Genomic DNA, 17703 nt, shown 5'->3' with positions numbered 1-17703 from the left:
AAACAGTAAAATTAACAATTTCATTTATTACTCCTCACGTACAGCTTCCTTACTCAGTACAGAAGCGCTGAAGCTGTTCTATAAGCTTCCAATAATTAAATTGTGAAGTTTTTCTAATGGTCTTTTGAATACATTAGTAGGTTTTGAGTTTGTTCTTTTTCTTGATAGTGATTCTACCTTTACATACTTCCTGTTACAATTTCAGTCAGTTTTTTTCCATTGGTTTAAGATGAATTTTTAAGCACTATTATTAAAACCTGGTAAATGGTTTTGATGATTCATTTATTTTTTGTATGATTCTATAAGCTTTGGAAAACACAGATGAATTCAGATGGTTCTATTTTACCCTAACAAAGATATTAGCAAGTTTTTGGTGACCCTTGGCAGGCAGCGGATGTACATCTATTCATTAAGAGTATGATTTCCTAATTTTCTTTGTTGTTGTTAATTTTGAAGTTCCATGCTTCTCACATGCATGGTATAAGTCAACATTGAACTTATTTCCTAACAGTGGTATCAATAAGTTAGTAATTTAATGGAGCACTGAATGAAACTTTTGCAACATGATCTGCTCATTGTACATTCAAGAAAAAAATCAAACAAGAATCTAAGTTTACGGCAGCTCCTGCCACAAACATACTTGTGTTTGGAATCACTATTTTTTATATTATTACTCAATTGCTATTACGTCTGCTCCAGGCATAGACTATTCAGGAAATCATGGAATTCTCAAAAAGCTTTTAGCTCTCTTTCAATAGTAGAACCGGCTTGTATGTTTTATACTATACATATTTAGAAAAAGGACTTCAAACTGGAGTTGCAGGAGCTTACAAATGCCTGTAAGGGAGTGCTTACAATGGTATTCTGCTCAAATTGTCTGAAGAGCTGTGGGTAAGGTGGCATTCAGGCGAGATGGTTAGTCTTTAAGCAAAGTAATAACTGGGTTTTAATAATTGAGTCTCTTATTGTCAAAACTTAATGTTTTAGTAACAACATTCCTACTTTTGGAAAATACTTAAATAGTCTTCATTCACAGTTCATACTTTTACCATATAGTAGCAGCAAATATCCATGAAGTTATGGGAGACTCCAGATGTGCACCTTGTTCAACTAAGGTCCATAAAAGAAACTCTAACTGCACACCTTATATTTAGATTCTAGTAACTTGAGGGAGATAGAGATAAAGATGTTCTGATAGAGATGGTAGCATCATTAAAGAGATGGAAGCATCAGGGAACAACCACCCAAAAAGTCTTAGTTAACATTTTTGAAGGATGCGATTCACCAATACTTCCTCAGTAATCCTCATGCAAACCTGTGATGCATGTACTATTACTATTTCCATTTAATTGTTGTAAAGTTGCCTCTTGTAGCTTTTCTCCCATGCGAACATTTGTTTCTGTACTTGATGATCATAGAAGATGAGCCTGAACACATTTCCCTTTTCTTGCCTGAGTATCTAGGAATAGGTAGCTACTGCAACATGCTTTAATGCTTTTGTTGATCACACAATAAAAGCTAGAACTTATATCTAAGCATCATTCCATATCCCTGTATAAAAGTAGAAAATCGGTCATGTTCAAAGGACAATTAGAATCTTTCTTTATCCTCAAGGAAATCTATAAAGATGGATAAATATTGCTGCCACAAAGAGATAAATCTTGTTGGGCGCTCTAGACTATTAAACAAAACAATTGGTTTCTACTGCTTTCTCATTATAGTTTTTCTTTAAATCTTTAACTCACAGGTGTTCATATACTTAACAAAGAAAATGATTGACTTTAAGAATAAATCCCTAGTAAGAGTTTATCAATGTGGGAAATTTAAAGTTCATACTATAGTCCTTAATTGGTTCCAAACAGCTAATTCTTTTGGAGTCTTTCTAAATGCACGCCTCAGGAATTCTACATTTAAATTATTTTTCTGCTTAACATTTTTCTGACATTTGAAGGGAAAAATATTATCTTCAGCTTCATTTTCTACTTATCTTAGAAACCTGTCACAACAATGCCAGCCTGCAGTTTGCTGTATTTTCAAAGGGTCCTGCTACAAAATTGTAACATTGTAGCGATAAAAACTCAAAACTGTTCCTTAAAGTAGCTAGCTATGTTACCGTAGATCCAATTCTTTCAGAAAAAAAGCTTATCTCAGGATTTTCAATTACATTAGAATTTTCACTAGAAAAATGATTTAGCTTTAATAACATTTTAATAAATCCTGCTTTATGACATAGATCACAAAATTGATATACACTTATTTTATTTAAGCAGATGTCATTAGTAACAGATATAATTATTTACAATTAAAATTACATTAGAAATTGACAGTATGTAGTGTTAGAAAAAACTCATCCTGAATTTCAGTGTATTAGAGCACAATTGCACGTTTCTGTATTTCCTCTTTTTTGTACTTCTTTTTTATGTAAATCAATGTCTCGTTAAACTCAGATTCAAAAGTATTTCTTTCAAGTCCCACTACAAAATTCTTTTTAGAATGAGACCAGATACAAGTGACAAAAAAGAATGAGAGAAAATATTCTTTCAAATACAATGCCCTGTCTATCTGTCAGTATCCGCTCGAAGAGCAAACATTAGATGAGTTCTACTACCCGAGGTTTTTACAATGTCTCCCGTTTTAATGTCACATGAACTTCCTCTGAAATAAGCAGTGGGGGCTGCAGAGCCGGGGACCTGGACATTGTGGCAGTGGCCCACGTGAGGAGCCCAGGCTTCCAGTCTTTTCAAGGACCAGTTGGAAATCAAGTAGGGCAGGGAGGAACAGTCCATGCTCACAGCACCAATTCAGACCCCATCTACATGATCAGAACAACGAAAACTTAGAGCCAGCCCCACTAGATCATTCTTGTTCTAGCAGAGAGAGTGGCTGTATACTCTTGTGTGTTAGTAGTATTTTTCACAGAGTTTAATTAGGCTATAGTGAAAACAAGAACAGATGAATCTGAGATGTGAATGGTAATGTAGACTAATCAGTAACATTTTGGAACCAGAAAAGCTGTGACCTCAGGCAAATCCCTTAAAGTCTCTAATCATCAATTTTTCTGTCTGCACAAAATATGCATCGTAACAACTTTTCATTAGGGTGGACATAATTAGAGATGAAGTGTTCAGGGCCCCTTCACACAGAGCCTGTCCATGACTGGGTATTAATGAGAGAGCCATTATGATTACACAACATTATATACGTATACAATATTATAGACATACAATAGTATATATTATAGAAGAATATCATGCTCTATGAATTATTATGTAACAACATAACCAGGCAACTGAAAGTGTTGTGTGTGACCCGTAGCGCTCTCTCGTTGGGTGACCCGTCGCTTGGCCCTCTGTGAACCTGTGAGTGGCCCGTAGCCTCCCGGTCTCACCAGCTGCATCAGTGCCTTTTCTTCAAGTGGTTCATTTTGCCTCTAATTGCCAAGTGCAGGGCGAGTGGCCAAATAGGTGAAAGACTCAGATTCATTCACTGGTAACAGGTTTTCAAATCCATCCTTTTCTGGCGTAATCTTTCAGCTTGAATATGTGACTGGTGTTTAGGGAGCATCGTATTTAAAAAAGAGAACCCCCTCTCTGGCACAGACAAGGAAAGCCTGGGCCAGGGTCCCCTTCGGAACAGCCAAACTGCTATCTAAGCCTTTGAGCTGATTGCCTTGCGTTCTAAACAGTGACTTTTGGACGTAAAACATGCTCTCTTTCCAGTGACTGCTTTGAGGCAAAAGAGAAAGAGGAGTTTCTACAAAATATTCCTTGAATGCATTTGTCATACAGCCAATAGCAATTTATTCTTTCCTATGTTCTTTCACAAATGTTATCAAAGGTTACAGAAAATTAAAACAATAGGAATCTTCAATTTATAGCTTTCAGAGAAGAAACTACCAAATTAATGATGCAGAGTATTACATTTAAGGAGCATGAGCCAATGAATGGCATTAACGCATTTACAGCTGGAATATGGGCTCTGCCAGCAGATTAGGGCTCTCCGATAGGCCTGTTTACCATATTTTGGTTCATTTCTAACAGTACCAATAGTTCTGAAACAATCCCTACCTAAAAGATTTCAGACTCCAGATGTCAGAGACTCTGATAATGTTGTAAATTTATGTCATGAAATATGCAAAAGTAAACATAATAATGAAATATCATGTCCCCACGTTTGTAGAAATCAAATAGCTTGGCTTTATCTAAGGTAACTCTAAGATATATGCCATTATAGACTAATAAAACGTTCATTAAAGAGACTTAACATTTTTATTCAGACGCAGGCACATTAAAACATATAGGGAATGAGGATGCCTGAAGTTTGCAAAATTTTAGGATGTTTGTACCATGTCTTTGACCTGTAATTTAAATGGCTTCTAAAAAATAGAAGTAATTATTTTATGCTCATCGTCTTTTAAAACAACTTCTAATGAGAACCTAGGCCTTGTAAGTCAACCTGATTCAAACCCTCCTTGATAACCCTCCTTGATATTCCTGTGAGTTCTCTAGGACCAATTCTCATGCTCATTTCAAACGCTGATGAACTTCTGGGAATGGACTGTTTACCAAACAACAGCAGCAACAAAACTTTCAGTTTTTCTATTTCATAGTTGATGTATATAAAGGTTATTTCTCCTCACGGAGATTTACATTTAATTTTGGAATTAAGTTTCATTCCCCATGGAATTCTGAACAACTTTGCATTTGTGATTTACATTTTAGAAATTTACTTCGAAGTTCCTTTGAAATGGTTAAATGTGTTAAATTTGAACCATGAGATTACTCTGAATTAATTGAAGAAATTATTAGAACTACTGCTTCCAACATTTCTGAATGTTAGATTTGGAATTGTTATGCATATATCTAGTTTCTCTGAGCACTTCCTCCATGCACACTTAACTCATTCATCTACAGAGAATCCTAGGATTATAAAGTTGGAAGATCCACATAGGGGTCCTTTGGTCTAAGAGTATATCCAATTTACCAAACTATGCAATCATTACTTCCATGAAGGCAAAATGTTTGTGTTGGTCTTTCCTTTTCTTATATAGAGCTTGGCATACCTAGTAGAATCAGGTACCTAATATGTGCTTGTGTGAAATCAGTTCACTAACTCAGCCTACACGACCAGTACTTATTTCTTCCGTATCGTCCAAGCAGCCTCACTACTTCATGGGGTAACCTGTTGTACTTCCAAAGAGAAAGGCAGCTCCTGTTTTGAAAGGAAATTTACACCTAACATTTCCATCTGGTTCACCTCCCTCGTCTAAACTACACAGCACAATGGTTAATCCTTTTCCACATAGCAAGCCTTCGGGAAATTATAGAAGACTTTCCTTCCCCCTGGGTATTTACTTCTCCAAGTGCAATATCCCTACTTCTTCCAAGCGTTCTCTATAAGCAGAGCTCCCAAAGCCTGGAGAATCTTTGAGGATGGGGACGGAGGACTCATTTCTGCAGAAAGAGATGGTTGTGCAGTGATCTAAGAGTGCAGCCCAGGACAGCAGATGGTCCTGGGAAGAGCTCAGGCCTCCCTCCCTCACCTGATGCCCCCACGCGTGGTCCGCCCATAAAGACCTGTTTACCATGGTGAAACCTACACATGCTTATGAGGTTAAACGCCTTTCCTCTTCACTGAGACTGCTATATTTGAGTCTATTTTCAACCCAAATCCACTTGTAAAAAGCACCATGAGGGGAGTGAGGTCAGTCACAAACCGTGAATTACATCTCTATGTGCTCTCCTCTGTAGACCTTCCTGGTTGTGCCTGCCCAGAGGGAAGGATTATTGCGAGTTGTCTGTAACCAGGTAGGGCGATGTCTAAAGAAATGAGAATCCAGTTCTGAAGGCTGTTTCTTAGCTTCCTGGAGCCATGTGACAAATTATCATACACAGAGTGGCTTAAACAACAGAAATGTATGTATCGTCTCCTAGTTCTGGAGGCTACAAGTTAAAGATCAAGGTGTGGACAGGGCCGGCTCTCACTGCAGGCTCCGGGGAAGCCTCTTTCCTGTTGCTTCTGGCTTCTGGAGGTGCCAGCCGTCCTTGAGCTTCCGGAGGTGCCTGCTGTCCTTGAGCTCCTTGGCTTGTGGATGACGCGTCACTCCAGTCCCGCCCCGTCTTCATGTGGCCTTATCTCCTGTGCATCTGTCTCTGTGTCTCTTCTCCTCTTCCTTTGAGAATACCAGCCCTCATAAGGACTGGATTAAGGGCCCACCCTACTCCAATACTCCAATATGACTTGATCTTAACTACTTACATTGGCAATGACCCTATTTCCAAGTAAGGCCACATCCTAAAGTTCTGGAAAAGACAGGAATTCGGGGGAGACACTATTCAATCCAGTCCAGATGATCTACCTCTTTCCAACAGCTTGTGGAGAGAGAAATCTCATCTTTGATAAACAAAGGTAGAGGTTTCGTGTTCCTTTCGCTCCCTCACATTGCCATAACTACTGATACTGAGCCTGCTCTGCACGGACGAATGAAAACTCCTTCTTTCAACAACAAAAATGTCATGCCTTTTCCTTTCAGCAGGCGGGGTTTGTGAAGTTAAGAAGGAAACTGGACCTGGATAGGTTTTAGGGAAGATGCAGGGAATTGATGTTTTTCTTCTTCTTCAGTAATGCTGCAAACTAACCAGAGATGGAAGCTCACACTTCCAACAGCTCTGGATGCTGCCCTGGGGATCCCATAGCAGCACCCCTGGGTGCTGCTGCACCAGCCCAGTCTCCAGGAACTGGCCACGGTGAGGCCGGTGTCACCTGGGCCTGTCCCGGCCCAAACCAGCTGGGCAAGAGGCTCAGGCCACTCTGTGCCTAAAGGGATTTGGACCAATAAATATGGGTCACCTGGTGGACAAGGCAGGGCAAGATGCTTTGGGCACATGGAATAATTTGTGGAGAAACAAGAAATGGGACAAAGCATGAAGGTGCTGAGCACAGCACTGAGGAGCGCAGTCTCTGGCTGCAGTTTTTGTGGGTTCAAACTCTGTTTGCCATCTGTGACTTTTGATGGGTTATGTAACGGCTCTGTGCCTAAGTCTCCATAATTTAAAAAGGAAGTTATTGGGAGGATTAAAGAAGTTCATTGGCCTGCAGAGAACTATAAGAAGGTCATTTTTCAGGAGTATCTACTTGGAGAGAAGGAGGGGAATGAATTGTGGAATTGAGTGTAAGTGCTTTGAAACTAGCATGTTAGGTAAATGTGTCCTCCCTGCCGCACAGGGTTTATGTTATGGAGAGAACTGAATATATGTGGCTTTATATGGTCCTCCCAAGAAAATTAAGTGAAATCTGTTTAAGTTAATATCATTATTATTATCTAAGATGATTAGATATGAAATATTCAGTAATCAATATCTTTCCCATATGCCAGCAGTCAGAAATGCAATGCAAAGTTCATTTCTAGATGCTAATAATTCCTAATTGCAAATATTCCAACCCAAACAAACTTTCACTGCTCAGCTCTCCCTTCCCCCGAAGACAGTTTAGTTCCTTCCCTGGCCCTCTCATGTCATTGCAAAGGAGGGCTGAGTAGTGACCTACACATAGGACTGTATCAACAGGTTCATTCGCCTGCCCCAGTGAACTAGTGAAATCCCAACCTCTTTCCACCGTGTTCTGTTTTCGATTGGCCCTTATATTTGTGGTTTCTCCGTATAAATATTTCCAAATTGTCATGGCCAAGTTTTTTCTGGGCATCCCCATTTCACCAGCATCTGGCTTTACCACTATCCCCACTTATGCAACTTTACCTGAAGAGATCAGACTTCCAGGAGGATACTGAGTTGCAGACAGGTTCATGGCCCAGGAACATCCCCATTGTTTCTGGACTAGTGGCAAATGTGGTGTATCTAGAATGGTTTGTGTAGAGAATCCCATTCATTGGTTCTGAAATGGTGATGAAAAGTGTCAACAGAAAGAGTCACACTCAGTAAAATGTTTAAAGAGGCTTCTTCTGAGCCAAATATGAATGACCATGACCCAAGGCATAGTCTCAGGAGGTCCTGAGAACATGTGCCTACGGTGGTTGAGTTAGTTTGGTTTCTATATGTTTCAGGGAGACATAAGACATCAATCGATATGTGTGGGGTATGCATTGGTTTGGTCCAGAAAGGTGGTGGTTTACAGGTCAAACATAGGTGGTTCAAAGACTTCCTGATTGGCAATTGGTTGAAAGAGTTAAGTTATTGTCTAAACACCTGGAATCAACAGAAAAGTGTCTGGGTCAAGATAAGGGGTTGTGGAAACCAGGTTTCTTATTATGTGGATGAGGTCTCATAGGTGGTGCCCTTAGAGAAAATAAGTTGGCGAATGTTTCATAATCAGACCCTTAAAAGATGTTAGACTCTCAGCAAATCTCTTCAGGATTGGGAGGGCACGGAATGGGGAAGGATCTATTATGTTAATAGAGATTCTTTACAGATACAACTTTCTCCCCCCAAACTGACTTTTCAAGCCATTTCAAAATATGGCAAAGAAACATATTTTGGGGTGAAATATTTTGATTTTCTTCTTTGTCTGTCATGTGAGATTATGCCAGAGTCAGGCTGGAAAGTAAGCCACGTTATATAGGTTTAAATGAAACCTCTCTGATGAGATTTTATGATTTGTGGGGCGTAACTCCCCAGGTCCCTTAGATAGGAATTTGGGCAAGAGAAGAAAAAGGTCAGAGTTCAGTCCTCAAAGGGAACTGCAGTATGGAAACAGCAGCTCAGGATGAAGCGCGAACTGGCATTCGTATCCCTTGCCTGTGTGTGGAACAGGCCATGTGATCTGAAGCCTGCTTCTCAGCCTACAAGCCGTCCTACTGCCACTCCAGGGACCCCTGGGAGATATCTCTGCTCTTCCCTCCAGATCCATACTCAGACATCCCATCCTTTCAGTAATCTCCCCTGACTCCGCCCCCACTAGAAGAACAGAGGGCTGGCACCTTCCAGTTATTCCCAATCTGCCTTGCTGGGTAGAGGTCCTGTTTCTTGTATCCCTCCTCACCAGACGGAAGAGCCCAGATGCCGGGTGACAGTTGAGACAACTGGCTTTTGGCTGGACCTGTTTTCAAAGCCATGTTTGAAATGTGTGCTTCTGTTACAGGAAAGCAGTCCCGATCCAGATCCAAAGAGAGGGTTCTTGCATCTCACGCAAGAAAGAATTTAGGGCAAGTCCATAGAGTAAAGTGAAAGCAAGTTTATTAAGGAAATAAAGGAATAAAAGAATGGCTACTCCATAGACAGAGCAGCCCCGAGGGCTGCTGGTTGCCCATTTTTACAGTTATTTCTTGATGATATACTAAACAACGGGTGGATCATTCATGCCTCCCCTTTTTAGACCATGTAGTGTGACTTCCTGATGCTGCCATGGCATCTGTAAACTGTCATGGTGCTGGTGAGAGTGTAGCAGAGAGGACAACCAGAGGTCACTCTCGTCGCCATCTTGGTTTTGGTGGGTTTGGGCCGGCTTCTTTACTGCAACCTGTTTCATCAGCCAGGTCTTTATGACCTGTGTCTTAGGCCAACCTCCTATTTCATCCTGCGACTAGGGTCCCTTCACTGTCTGGGGATGCAGCCTAGTAGGTCTCAGCCTCATTTTACCCAGCTTGTATTTAAGATGGAGTTGCTCTGATTTAAACGCTTCTGACACCTTGTCATCCCTCCACCCCTCTGAGGTACCCCAACAGGGATCCACAGAAAAAATAGCTGGGTTGCGGCTGGTTTCTAGTGCTTGGCCAGTGACATCCTTCCTGCAAGCTGGGAACTGGCACATTTCCCAATCAGAATTGCCACCAATTCAGCTAAGATCTTACAGATCTGCCTAGAGAAATCTGTATAATATGCTTTACTGTATTTAAACGCTCAAGATGGGCCCCAAATGAGCAGGCATGCAGATATTCGCCCAAGAGAAAACAGTGTTCTTTTCTATTTATGCAACAGAAAGTTTTACTTAATCTGAGCAAGAAAGCAAATAGCAATTTCTAAAGCTTTAATTTAAGGAGGCTTCTCTGCTCAGTCAGCTCATAATTTGTAGTTTTTAAGTCCCCTAAAATATCATCTATTCTGGATTTGCTGATAATTAAGAGTTCTTCTGATTTTCCTTTATATGCAAATCTTCCGTGAGCACCAACTAATGACTTTTTCAAGGTCTCTTTGTGGACTTTGCAGAGAAAATAAGAATGTCACTAAGGGTAATTGTTATGTTGAATATCACTATTCATGCCATCGTTAAAAGGTCCGTTTGAAGCGGGTGAGAGACTAAAGCTAAACTTGATTGGGCGGAGGAGCCTTTCCCTGCCACTGCGGTGCCCCTGGCAAGGGTGGGTAGTGAGGGTGAGTAAACTGTTCTGCCCTCCCCTGGGTTCCCAGGCTACTTGAATCGCACGTGCTCTTCTAGAGACGGATGGGAACGCCGAGCTTGCTTCACTCTCAGACCTTCTCTCCCCGCCCAGCGCGGACGGGCTCCGGGCCAGGAGCTCGCAGAGGGACTGGCGTGTGTCGCCTCGCCTCTCCCTGCCTCTGTGTAGGAATTCCCCGCCGCAGAGGTCAGGAGGGCGGGGGTGACACGGCAGCCATGGCTGCCTGGACTCCAGGGCGGCTCCAGGGGCCGAGGACAGCCCGGTGGAGGCCGCTATGGCTCGGCCCGAACCCACCGCGGCCTCCCCTGCAGGGACCCGTGTCCGGCTTCCACGGCCCTGCAGCTACATTGGCCTCAGCCTCTCGCGCGGGGATCCCTGGGCCCTTCTGAATCCTGATCACGCAGGGTCAAAAATGCCCCCACCCGTGCACGCTCGCCGTGAGAAACGCACTCCCGTGCCGTGCACTGATCACCCCGCGTGCTGCCCGGCCTGCAGCCCTGCTGCCTCGGCCTTTCCATTCTGCACCGCAGGGAAGGCCCAGGCATCGCGCGGCCAGCGCCTGGGGACACCTTCAGGGTACTCGAGAGGGTTCCAGCTGCAGGGTCAAGAGCCTGCACAGCCACCGCGCCCTCCGAGGACACCAAGGCACATCCCGCTGTCCCCCCAGCGCGTGGCCAGTTCCCCGCGACTTTTAAAGCAGTTCTGCTGAGGGCGGCCTCCACACCTGCCTGAGTCCACAGCTCACCCAGGTGGAGCGACCCTCTTGTCAACTCCCTGCCACACTTGTGGTTTGCTTTCTCCAAACAGGAAACTGTTGGAGACATGTTCCACTTAGTATGAAATCGGCTTTCCATTTTATTGCCTTTCTTAAAAATCTGTAATTTTTACTTTGACAGAATGGAATATAAATGGCCCAGAATAAGCTTAACCATCAATAAAGGTGGAGTTGAAAAATACAATGGACATATTCCCTAGAAAAACTGCAAATATTATTGATATTTTCTTGCTTGCCTGCTTTCTGTATTATATTCTCATGTATATCTTGAATTAATGTTCCAAGTAATAAAGAAAAAAGGTAATGATGGCAACGTTATTATGACCAAGTTCTGTTTGGAGCCCTCGAAGATCAATTCACATTTTTTGCTCTTAAATACAGACTTTAATATGAGCTTCAGTAGCATATTTATATTCATTTTGAGGTGGTCATACAGTGAAATTAAAAATCACTCTCCATTCAATGACTTTTAGTTTAGATTTTGCATACTGATTACAACTCTGCCTCTGCTCCCCCTTGAAAAACCCCTACATTTCATCTTCAGTTCATTTCTTGAAGGTATCTTTGTCACCAACTAAAAAACTAATGATACAATACTAACATTTAAAAACCAAGAATGTAATTGGCCCATAATGACAGGATTATTGCCTGGTAATTTTCCTACTATTTTAAGCTTTGTGTTTGACCTGCATGCTAGTTGGATGTTTATTTGTATACCTCGGGTTCTGAGAAGTTTATAGTTTTTCTAACAGAAATCAATGAATGTTACATACGTTTGTATGTGTCTTTATTTATTATAAATATGGTAAACACCCACCTAATCAAATGTCTTAGATGTTGCTCTGTCTGGAAGCATGTTCTGTCCTTCCAAAGTTTCTTATAAACTGTGAGTGTAGGATAATGATATTCAAAGAGAATCAGTACCTTTTCTATTTTTTTGATGGCCAACTAAAATTTCTAAAAGAATTTCTGTTAGGACCATAGGCAGCCATGGAGTGAGGAGAAGGAGTGTGATGTCAGGCCTGTAAAAACCTGCTTAAAAAACAACCTGCACATTCACCTTTCTTTGTGTACATGCTGAGCTAGCCACTGGTGGCGGTGGAACATGAGGCCTTCCTGCTCTCACCTTAAGCCTGGTTGCACTGCCTGTACAAAGACTAATGCACCAGGCTAACTCCAAAAGCAATAGAGAGCAACGTGGTTTTTATGAAAGTTTTTTGGGGGGGGATGCCAAAGAGAGAACCACATAGTACATCCTTCGCTTATTCATTTAAAATTTAAAGAAAAAAGTTGAGTGCCTTCTACATGCCAATGCAGCAAAGCTTCCTAAAAAATCCTTTAAAAAGGGACTCTATGCTGCCACACAGTCATTTTCCATTTGCCAAATCCCTCAAAGACTTCCCCAGAGCCTCGCCCGGTGAATCTGAATCAGTGTGTACAGCCACGGAAGGCCTGAAGGTTGAAGGAGGTTTTCACTACCATCAGGAAACAAGCAGGTCTAGAAAAGGATGGGCACCTTGCCACACATGGACCCCATCCTGCAAACTTTATGTTTCTTCTAACCATACATCCTTACTTCTACTCCTCTCTATAATAACCTGACTCTGAGGTCAGGGTACAACTTGGAACAGTAAAATCCAGCATTGATGGCAGACTGATTGAGATTGCTAAATGGCAAAAATAGTGCTGTTTAGACTTAATGCACTGTCTTAGCTAATGAAATAGTGAAGGACTGCAATCCAGTCTCAGATTTACCACCATCAACATAATCCTCTTGCAGAAGAGTAGGAATGTCAGCTTCATCAGTGCTACTAACATGCTTTGCATGCTGGGAAGATCCCATTTGACTGTCTGGCCAGGTCTCTCTACTTCATGGGCTTCCATAGATTTCTTGGTGAATATTCTTCTTGTGCATCCTGTTCTTTGATGTATTGATTTTTAACAATACATCAAAATCAGGTACAAGGCAGACCTTTTGTTTGTTGGATTCCAAATGTACAAAAACTCAATCTCGGGGGAAGGAACAAACCCTCTCTCAGCTACCTCCAAATATTGTCCATCAGGTCTCTCTTGAAATTTCTAAGAGCATTTTTTTCCAAATATTTGCTAGGAGCTGCAATGTATATAATTTTTGCTAAATCTTTGCTAAGGACCACGTGATGATATGTATGTCTTGCTTATAAACCCAAACAAAGCGCATTAGAGACCATTTGTCCTGAAGCTATCAACCAACTAGATTTGCAAGTCCACCCAATTGTGTGTGACATATGGTCAGGGAGGATGATGCATCACCTGGTGCATTTCCCATCATCAGGACTGCCTAATAGGTCCAGTCTTGTTCTAATCTAATAGGCCTGTGAGAACAAACAGCAATGAGCTGGAAGCTAGGGTTTGTTTATTTGTTTGTTGTTTGTTTTAATGTAGGTATTGTTACTAGAATGTAAATTTCATGAAGGCAGGGATTTTTGTCTTTTTTTTTTCACTGCTTTATCTCCAACTCAGCAATTGTTCTTAGCAGTTCCTGAGATCAATAAATATTTGCTGAATGGGTGAATGGATGGAGAGTGTATTGGTTTTCTATTGTCACAAATTTAGCCGTGTAGGACAACACCCACATATTATCTCACAGTTCTGCTGATCAAAAATCCAGCAGACTCAGCTATGTGATATGATTAGAATCTAATAAGGGGATCACAGTGTCAGTTGCCCTATGTTCCCTGTAGAGATTCTGAGGAAGAATCCACTTCTAGGCTCATCCCAGTTGTTGATAGAAATCAGTTCTAATGGTTGCAGGACTGAGGTCTCCATTTCCTGGCTGGTTGTAAGCAGTGGGGAGCTCTCAACTGCTTGAGGCAGCCCACATTCCCTGGCCCATGACCATCTCATCTTCAAAGCCAGCAATGGAGGGTTTCCTATCACTCAACCTCCCCTTCTGCCGCATCTCATCTGCCTTCCTCTTCTGCTTTCAAGGGCTCGTGTGATTCCCACCCAGATAACAAAAAGTATTACTCAAGCAAAGTGTTAACTAACCTTCTAAATTTGTTACACATTTTTTTTTTGTTACAAGACGTGGAACTACATGGAATAATCCCTTGTTTTAAGGTCAGTAGATTAGTAACCTTAATTCCATTTGCAAAGTCCCTTCACAATACCTTGATTCGTGTTTGATTGAATAACAAGGGGACAGAAATATTGGAGGGACATCTGTAGAATTGAGGTTTTGGAATGAAATCATCAAAAAATTGGTGCCTGGATGACCATGACTGGGAGCTTGAAGTATATGTTCAAGAAGATACAAAATTAACTGCCAAATTTAGTGAAGGTAGCGCAGCTCAACACTCCCGTAAGTCAGAGAAGACTGAAAATGTGTAAAACCTTGAATGGGCATGGCAAGACACAGGGCTTAAAGATTTTCATTGTAATTTCCAACCTGAATCATGCTATCTAATGATTCAAGGACTTACATATAAGCGGAGAATAAAATCAGGAAGTTCAACATGTCTTTCAGGAGGTTAGCACAGCGATAAAAGAATAGCATCACTAGTAAAATTCCAGTAAAGTCTCTCAGCCAATGGTGTCCTCTGTCCCACTGTATGGTTCCCCGTCACAGGCAGTACGTATCATTTCCTGAGTAATTACATCAACATTACCTAAAATCCCATGGGCCAGCAATAGAAAAGACAGGAAAGTATTATTTTTGGAGTTACTATTCTTACTTTACAGATGAAAAAGCTGAGCATTGGATCAAATGACTTGCCCAAGGTCATAGGACAGGAATGAACCAAAGCCAGCACCCAAGAAATAAGCAGGTCCTCCTTCTAAACCTGAGTGGCAGGTACTCTGAAAGTGTAAATTGGATTGCCAGAAATAGCATTTCTAAGGTAGTTCTGATCAAAAGATTTCTTTTATTTAAGGTACTGAAGTAAATGGAAGTTTCATTGATCCGATTTAACAGCTATTATATGCTGGCAGATCAAAGTAGCTGTTGCTGATCTTCACAAATTCTTATGCATTATGAAGCAAAAACGTTTTCATATCATCAATTCTATCATGGAGTAGTGATCAATAATACCTTGAGAAAAACTCTAAACACAGAAAACTATCAGTAAGTTCACCTAATTAAAAACATCAAACAGAATCTTCTAACTTTGTTCCACTTTTTATGTGAGAAGGCATGTAACCACATGGCGTGCATTCAACTTTTTTTTTTTTAATCCCAGCCAAATTCCTTCTCAGAGTTATGGATAAAATCTGTGTACATAGCTGCCTTAGTCCATTTTTGTGTTGCTATAACAGAATAGCTCAGACTGGGTAATTTATTTTTAAAAACAAGTTTATTTGGCTCATGATTCTGGAGGCAGTGAAGTCCAAGATTTCACAGACCATTTGATGAGGGTCTTGTGCTGCTTCAACTTATGGGGAAAGTTGAAAAGGAAGTGGGCATGTGCAAAGAGACCAGGGTCTCTGGGGGTCTCATGGGGAAAAATAGTAACTCACATGTGATTCATTTGTACAAATTTTAGTAAGATATAGCGCAAGCTTATACCCTACTCTTTTAGGCAATTTAATTTACACAGCATTTTCATTTCTAAACACAATTCTTTGGTAAAAGACCATTTGTTTTAGGTGCAATTGTTCACAATCTCTTTTCCTAACTAATCACATAGTTCTCCCAACAATTCTCCCAAATATAATAGGTAAATACACTAAAAATTGCTTTGCCATGTATACTTCATTTACTTTGCCAACTTGATATTTCAGGTTAAACACGGTTGTATATTATACAGAGAAGGGTGTTCTCCTAGTCTTAATAATAACTGATTGAACAAGTACTCTTATACTATTTATGAAGTAATTCAAAAGAAGGCATTAATCTACATTTACTAGTACATTATGGAAAAGCACTTCTATGACCCTATTCCTGAAAATCAGCCTACTTTTTCTTAGAAATTTCTACCTTCTTTTACTAGAAATGTATTGCACTATTAAATTTTTCTTTGTTTCCCGTATTTAAAAAAACAATTCATTGCAAATAAAACCTTTCCTGAGTAATAATCACTTAGCATATAAATGATTTTAGTATTAATATAATTCTCTCTAAATAACTTCCATGCCCCATGCATAATGTACCAAGCACACCTATTAAAATGATAGTTTTGTAATGTGAGAATTTCCATTATAAAAACCTGTGAAACACAATCTAGCACATTTAAAGATCGCTTTTAGATTGTAATTGGAAGATAAATTCTAATTACTGTTTAATTTCTTGGTTGAAAATCTTTGGCATGTACAACATAAAATTGACTCTGAAATTATGCAGTTAATATTATCAGCACTTAGCTATTCCTTTTGAAGCTGCAAAGGTTTCATTTGTTTGGCTCAAAGAAATATTCAACCAGAAAAAAAAAATAAAACTGCTTAAAGTTTGGAAAGTTTAAAAAGTGGCTATCAATATAGTTAACTCATCTATAATAAGTTATGTTCAGAGAAATGGCTCAACATTGGGTTATTGAAAAAAGGGTACATTCTATAGAAAGTATGCTATTTGAGGTGTTCTAGACCAGGAAGATAAACATGTTTTTAGAATTCTATTATCTAAGCTATGGGTTAATATCCAATATTGTGACATGATCCTGTGACTTTAGTCAAATCAGTGATGGAAAGTTAGAAATCTCCTCCCTTAAATATTGATGCATTCTTAGAATTATAAATCTCAGAGAGTTGTTCTTCCAGTCACATTGCTGGAGTAGAGATTTATAATTTTTTAAATTTTTAATGAGATTATTGACTTATTAATTTGTAGATTCTTGACTTATTAATTTGTTCCAAGTTCCTTTTGTGTTAACTGTCTTAAAAATGGGTAACAGTTATTTAGTGCTTTTTATAGGCTGGATTCCGGATTAAGCTGTTTTCATTAATCATCTCATTTAATCCTCACAACCCAGGAGGAAGAAAGTACCCTTCCTCTAATTTAACAGATGAGAAAATGAATGCAGAGACATAAAGTAATTTTCAAACTGTCAGTTAGTAAAAGGGCACTTATAGGATTATTCAAATGGAAAGAGAGATAAAAAATGATAACTGGTATAGTTTTCTCCATCCATAAATACTGAGTGCTTGAGCTGCACCTAATGGGGTATTTAATTACATTGTTACAGACAAATCATTCAGCTATATTGATTTAATCTTCCAGTGTTTAAACTAGCAATAATAAACTAATAACATTCCTAAACTTTCAGTTTCTTCCAAAGTTATTTTTATTCGTGTTACTAAATTTAAAAAAGTAGTGTTCAATACTAATTACTTACTGTGATCTATTTTTTTTAAACATCGAGTGGCATTATTCTTGGACGAAAAGTAAATCCAAATTCAGCCTTTATGCAATAGTATGAATTTTTTGCATTTGGAGTTTATAAAAGAGTTTAATAAATGTATAACATATGCAATAATCAAGATTTGTATTGCGTATGTTTATTAAAGCTCATTTACAGCTAGTTAATAGAGTATGAGTAGATTTTGCTGAGTTAATAAATCCAGTGCAAAGTACCACTTGCACATGATGATGTCGATGGCTTCACTC

The 17703-nt window shown here is 39.9% G+C and overlaps 1 protein-coding gene across 1 annotated transcript in view; it reads left to right on the top strand.

The window, feature by feature from the left end:
* PACRG (parkin coregulated) overlaps positions 1–17703 on the top strand; it is a 588979-nt gene that overhangs the window by 363008 nt on the left and 208268 nt on the right. The gene's annotated exons all lie outside the window — the stretch shown is intronic.

This window comes from Macaca mulatta, chromosome 4 (genome assembly GCF_049350105.2).
Source record: "Macaca mulatta isolate MMU2019108-1 chromosome 4, T2T-MMU8v2.0, whole genome shotgun sequence".
Taxonomy (NCBI): Eukaryota; Metazoa; Chordata; class Mammalia; order Primates; family Cercopithecidae; genus Macaca; species Macaca mulatta.
The sequence above is the reverse complement of the archived record's forward strand: the minus strand, read 5'-3'. Positions and strand labels throughout refer to the sequence as shown.